Below are 7,458 nucleotides of genomic sequence, written 5' to 3'. Positions count from 1 at the left end.
TGATTCTCTAAATAAAATAAAATAAATTTAGAACCTAGGTGACTTCCGGAGTGAGGCTTCTTTTTTTTTTTTTTTTTTTTCTTTTTTTCAGGATTGAACTTTGCCCATTGTATTAACGTAGATGTGAGAAAAAAACTTGTAAAAACTGTTTTATTTTTTCCCTAACTGAAAAATAAAAGATTATAAGATGAAGTTCAGACAAACCTCACTACACACTGGAAAAATTTATTTATGAAATTGTTTTAATACTGAAAATTAAGGCCCAGTTTTAAGGAGTACAAATATAAATATCTTGAGTGAAAAATTTTGTATTTTGTGTGTACTTAGACCATACATATTTGTATTTATACTCTTTTCATAAGGCTATATTTGGTTGCAGTGCAAATCTTGATTGGGTGCAAAATTTGTACCCAGTTCAAGTTTGAAACTGTTTGTTTAATATTTAATTTATCATTATTGGAAGAGCAAAATTGATTTTCCATCGATATTTTGCATTCCGTATGGATGCAAATTTGCTTAAAAAACTAACACGGAATTTGCATCAATAAAAAGGAGAGTGAAAATAAGACAAGCAAGTTCATCCCGTCTCCTTTCGATTTCGATGGTAGTTGAACTTGGAGCAGCGTTTCAAAGGTCAAAGTTTCACGCAACAAACAAATTTCCAGCTACAAGAAGGTAAAATTAAGTTAGTTCTCTTCGTTTTCTTTCTAGTTTTTGTCAATTAATTTCCATAGATTTTTTTACTGTTTTGTGTGTTACAACTATTGTGTTTTCACCTTCAGTTCATCAGATTGTGAAATACATAGCTTGAGCATCACTATTGGAGTTCGTTAAGCTTAGTTTTGAGGCATGTCACATTAAAACCTCAATCTATACTCGTATGCATTGGATCTGCTATTTTGATCTGCTTTTATACATCAATTCGTAGTATAAACCAAATCTCAGAATTTTGTTGTTTTTTCTTTCACTAGATCTTAGGGCTTAAACCAAACTTGAATGCTTAAGAAGCATTAAAGAGATAACTTGTGGTGCCCATACCCACGAGTAGACCTATTCATGGGCCAGGGCGGGTCGTGTTCGGGTCGGGCTTTCACTTGTTACTAATGAAAATATATTAGGCCCGAGCCCGAGCCCGGCCCGACCAACTGGCCTATAACTTGGGCCCAAGCCCGGCCCTGGTAAAAAGCCTGAAACCCGAGCCCGAGTCCGAAGCCTGACCTAATTGAAAAAAAATAATTTTCCCTATTCAAATTAGAATAAAAAATTAAGATAGTATTTTTTTCTATTTAAATGAACAATGGGCCTACAAGATGGTATTTTTCCCTTTCTTTTATATTTTAAAACACAAATTTACATTCTTAAATCAAAAAATTTATTCGAATGGACATAATCACATTTATTGCAGACCGGGCTTTTTGGCATGAATTTAAGCCCGCGGGCCTATAAGCATGTTCAAGCCTGTCCGGGGGTCGGGCCACCCGGCCCATGAACAGGTCTACCCACGAGTAGGGGCGACCATGAGTCGAGCTCTTCATGAGCTATTCGAGCTCAGCTTATGAAAAGTTCGATTCAAGCTAAGTTTGAGTCCAATTTACATGTTCGTTTATTAATCGAGTCGAGCTCGAATAGCTACATACATATAATAATAAAAATAAAAATAAGATAATAATAATAATTATTATAGAAAATAATATATATAATAAAAATATTATAGATATAATATTTTTATTTTTATATATAATAATAACTAATTATTATAGTTCTTAATTTTTTAAATATCAAATAAAAAAATTTATATATAAAGTTTTTATTTTTTATAAAACAATTTTCTCAAATTGAGCTCGAGCTTACAAGCTTTTGACTCGAGCTGAGCTCAAACTCAAAGTTCTAGCTCGAACTAAGCTCGAACCTCGTACTACCTTGATGAGATGAGCACGAATAATTAACTATTCGACTCGACTTAGCTCAAATCCACCCCTACCCATGAGCGGCATCAGGTAACCAGATATGAGGAGAACCTTGGGAATGGGAGCGCTTGCCATCTCTAGGTCTAATTCCTAGCTAGTAAAATTTGTAAAACGTTGTAGTCTAGAGCATGGTTTTCAAAACCGGACGGTCAGACCGGAAAAACCAAGAACCGGTCACCTAATCGGTTCCATTTTTCCCCAAAACTGTTGATTTTGGTCAGCAAACCGCTGAATTGGCTGGTTAACCGTTTGAACCGTTTGAACGGTTTTGACCATTTTTCAAATTTTTAATTTTTAATTTTTTTTGCCAGAATGGGCCAGCTGTTCGGGTCAAATGGTCAGACTGTTCAAACCAGTAATCGGACCCCTGATCGGTTTGATCTTAAAAACCATGGTCTAGAGTGCACATCAGCACCCCACAATGCCCCACAATACATCCCGACCTTTTATTGGGAACATACACAAGGTGGCATTGTGGGGCGCCCCCTTGTTAGATTTGATATGTGTGTGTATGTGTTGGATCTGAGTTGACTTGAACTCTGCTTTTTGTCTTTCTTTTCCTTTCCTTGTTCTTCATTTTAAGATTGTGTTTGGTTTAAAGGAAAAAATAGGAAAAGAAAAGAAAAGGTAAGGAAACCCATACCACGTTTGTAAAAGTTTTTTACCTTTTCCTACTTTTTCCTTTAAACCAATTAACCAAACATAGCCTTCATATCATTTTGATTTATAAATTTTTATTGTATCAGGATTTCTATGGTGATGTATTGATTTCTGTGTTTACAAATGGTTTATTGGCTTATGTGTTCCTTTCTATTTTGTCTTTTGTTTTGCAATGTAGTAAAGTTCTCTGAGCTAAATTTTATGAGGGAAAGAACTTTGTGAAATACTTGATTTATAAATTTACAGATTTACAAATAGTATTTGTAGAGTACTGTAGGCACTTTTAGTCTTGAATTTTGATTTTCATGTCTGAAATTAATACCTTACATCTCTTAGTGATCTAATACATTGATAACATGGTGATTGAATTTTCCATCACTTTTACCAAAATAAATAAATAAGAATCTCCCATCACTTGGTGTATGCAACTGAGGTGACTAAAAGAATGCCCCAGGTAAGCTAAGTCAAATAATGTCCTAGATAATGAAAATAAACTTTCTAGATGATCAAATGCTTAATTTAGGTTTTTTAATTTTACCTTCTCCAATCCTATGCGAGCCGTGCCTTCATCTCTGCGGAAAAATTGTAGCTTGATCTCTGCAGAAGGTTGTGATGTCTGTCCAAGTACAGTTCTTTTCCATTTATTAGTAGCTAGCATTATAGTAGGAAACTTTTACATGTGTTTTCCATAAAATATTCTCTGATTTCTTTCTTTCAAAATGCACCATGACAGATGGAAGCTGGTCCATAGATTGGTACCATGACACTACAAATGTAGATGCCAAGTTGCCAATTTACATTTAGCTAAAATTCAAATAACTAATGTACTAAAACTATAAAAAATTGATGGAAAAACCCAGCACGGTCAAGAGTCATGAATAGCGGTGGCAATTGGGCGGGTTGGGTTGGGTTGGGTTTGATTTGGATTGAGCTTCAATTCAATCTATCTAATCCGTCAACCCATTAATGACTCAGTTATATAAAATTGAATGGGTTGGGTTCAATTCAAACCGGCTTTAATTCAATTCAATCCGCCCAAACCCATTAATCTTATATTTATATACTTAAAAAACAAATCAACTCTCTTTTAACAAATAAGTTGGTCATAGTTTGGTGGTAACAGTAGTTATTATTTACACAAGTAGAGAAGGTTCAATTCGTATTATATGCATGTTATTTTTAAACAAGTGATGAAGCCATTTGACTATGTCCGGATTTCGGGTTTGATCGAACCACTTAGGTTCAAACCGGTCCGACCAACTTGAACTATCTAATTGAGTTATCTTAGAGCTAATCACATCAAGGGTGGTTGAACCATTTAGATTTGGATTAGTCTGATTGGACCGGACCAGGCTTGTTTAGTTGATGGTTGATTGACTTGGACCGACCTATATCAAGTTTGTGCACAGGTTTAGGACCAAACCAACTGACCTAAAGCGGGTCAATGTAAGTAAATCAGGTCGAGTTGTGTGGTTATTGGTTAGACCAGACGGTCCAGGCTGGGCAAAGCATGCGGGCACTGAACCATCCCATCCAGAACCATTTTCAGATTTGGGTCAACCTTGATTGGGTCGGGTTGTGTGAGTGTTGGTTGGACCGGACAACCCAAACTGGACAAAGCAACCAGTATTGAACTATCCCACCTGGGGGTTATTTTGGATTTGGGTCGACCCGGAATGACTTGTGTCGGGTCAGGCTATGTGAATACTAGTTGGACCGGATGACCCAAATCGGGCAAAGCAAGTGGTACTGGAGCCATCCCACCCGGGGTCTATTTCGGATTCGGGTTGACCCATATTGGTAGATGCTGGATCGGGTCAGACCACGTTGAATTGGTCCAGACTTGGGTCAAATTGATTTGGATTTATGTTGGGTGAAGTGTGTTAATTCAAGATAAAACTAAATTTAATCAATAATTAATAGAAAATTAATGCATTAATTACAAATTATTTAATTCAAATGAAGAAAATAAAAAAAAGACTAAGGAATTAATACTTGTGTCTATAATGGTTAATCCAATGGTTATCCACAATCCAACCCATTTAAATAGATGAATGAGTTAGATACTGGGTGGGTTAGGTATACCCAACAGGTTTGATGAAAAATTGCCACCCCTAATTATAAAAAATATAGCCCAATACAACATATATGCATATATGTAACTTTTGAATATATATTACTGCCTAGCAGTTTTCATAGTAAAATTCAACTAGTGGAGCATAAAACCACTGATATCTTCTTCCCCTTCAAGAATTTTAGGCAGTCAGATTTCTTAGGTGGCTGTTTTGATTCTGACAAAGTAAGCAAGAAGTAAATCTACAACAATTTTATAAATGATTTAAGGTATTTATCATGTTTTCCTGTTAAAAGTTAAAACATTTCATTTCATCGATCTCTTTAATAAAATCCATGTTAGTATAAGTACCACTACTGCAACCCCTACGAGGCTTCCAATTAGAAGCCACAAGCCTGCACCAGCTGCCTAAAAACCAATCAATGTAACTAGGTCTATTTCAAAAAAATTCAAAGACAATAATTCCTTCTATTGAACCATTACCATTAGAAGGCACCTAAACTAATTATATAATAGGTTAGAATGGAAATACCCGGATGAAAAAAAAAATCCAATGATCTTTGTTCCATTCATCTCTCCAAATGTATGACAAGAAACAGGAAAAAGTTGGGTGAATATAATCAATTTACACCTTTATTCTCACTCATTTTTCAACAGGAAGTAATTAAAGCAAAACAGAACAATTCAAAGCCATTAATTGGATGAAAAATCCTCAAAAATACCTACCTCTAGCTCTGCCCTATTTGGAGACTGTCTTGATGTAGAGTGAAAAATCTTGTATTCTGTATGTATTTTATTGTATATATTTGTGTTTGTACTTTTTCAAAGATCAATTTAAAAAGAGTATAAATACAAAAATGTAGTGCAAAATCTTGTATTGTGTAATATTTTATATGTATATGCATTGTACACATAAGAAAAGCAGTTATTGTTGTATCCTAAGAATCATTTGATTTGTTCATATTCAAATTGGAGTCTTATTAGTTAGATTTATTTTGAATCAAATTGAATTCTGATTGTAATAAGATATTGAATAGTATATTAAACTAAAAATAATGAAAATATTATATATTAATTTTTAACAAAGAATTAAAAATGACTTTGATATAGGATATCCGGAATAAAATATGCTGAAATTAACTTGTATGAAACTTGAATTAACGACCCTTTAATAAAAATATAATATTCAAACGAAGTTTACTGATAGCTACTATCTATATATATATATACTAAAGTAGAAGGTGCCACATAGGTGGCCTCAGCCTTTTCCGTTCGAGAACTCTCATCCCCTCTCATGTGTGTTTTCTTTGCTCTCTCATGAAGCCACCTCATCACTCCCTTCTCCCTCTCTCATTTTGATACCTCAGCATGCCCAGTCCAATTATTCTCTCTCTCTCTCTCTCTCTCTCTCTCTCTCTCTCATTCCATCATGGATTATCCACTTTTGAGTTTCCTGTTTTCATGCTACCATCAACCTAACTTTCGTGAACAACCTTCTATCTTGCCTCTTCCTGCGTCTTCTTCCTCTTCTCAACATCTACTTCATTCTCATCACAGTCCTATTCAAATGCAGCATCGTTAGATCAAATTGTAAGATGATCCTTTATTTTTCTTTTAACTTTTTACACAATACAACAAACATTATATTCACTTGATAATGCTTCTTTTCCTGCAATCTTAATTATGCCTATTAATCTTTCCTCAAATCGGCAGCTTTGGAGAAACAGAGGTAAGTAGGTGTTTTTGAAAACTAACTGAATTAAAGTTTCAATATTCCTAAAGCTTTGCAAGAGATGTTTTCTTCCCATAAAACATGACCTGACTATCCTCAAAAGTATTGTGATAGAGAAGTGACCGAATCATGGGTTCGACTGATCATTTCTTGCATTTTACTCACACACACTCTCTCATTATGAAATGTTATGTTTCAGATGCTGCACATCAAATTTTGGTGTCTTCAATTCGGTAGTTGAGTCTCTGCTTACTATTAAAAATAAGTAAATCTTGCAAGTACTTTTGCTTCCGTCTCTCTCTGTTTGAGACAAAGAAATAGGAGTGGAATAGGGGCACCACGTTGCAGCGATGGAACATGTGATGTTTCTTTACTTCTCAGTTTTCTCTCATTTTTCGTATTTCAGGTGCTCCAATGTAATGAAAAAACCTTCTCAGGTATATGTTCCTAGCTTATTTGAGTCAATTTTTATACAAAGAATGTCCAACTATTCATTTGAGTCAGTTATATATATAAATTTAAATCAACCTAAACCAGGTTAAATTTGAATTTAAATTTGGATAAGGATACTGTTTGCAGCTCTAATTGCTAGGTTGTAAGCTGACAAGCGTGAAAACAAGAGCTTGAGCCAGTGGTCACTTATGCAAAATAAAAATATAAAAAAATACAAAAAGGCTGACGGGTTGGGACCTCCCAAGATTCATAGTTGGGACTAATATTGGGTAATAACCTTCTCTTTCCGTATTATTGTATGCTCTTCAAATTTATCTTAGATTAAGTTTAGGAGTGCTTAAAACTAAGTTTTTATTTGCATTTAGGACTATACTAATAAGTACTTATTTTGGACTGGAACCATACCAATAAGCACTTATTTGCGTTTGATAAATAAGTCTAAAATAGAATAAACACTTATTTAAGAAGTCCAAAATTTGAGCTTAATTTTAAGTGTTTATTCAATAAATGTTTATTTCCTTTCTGGCCTATCTTGACCCACCACATCATTTTGAGAATACCTAAACTTGGGT

This window comes from Nelumbo lutea, chromosome 6 (genome assembly GCF_056320005.1).
Source record: "Nelumbo lutea isolate HS-2025 chromosome 6, American lotus-T2T, whole genome shotgun sequence".
Lineage (NCBI taxonomy): Eukaryota > Viridiplantae > Streptophyta > Magnoliopsida > Proteales > Nelumbonaceae > Nelumbo > Nelumbo lutea.
The sequence above is the reverse complement of the archived record's forward strand: the minus strand, read 5'-3'. Positions refer to the sequence as shown.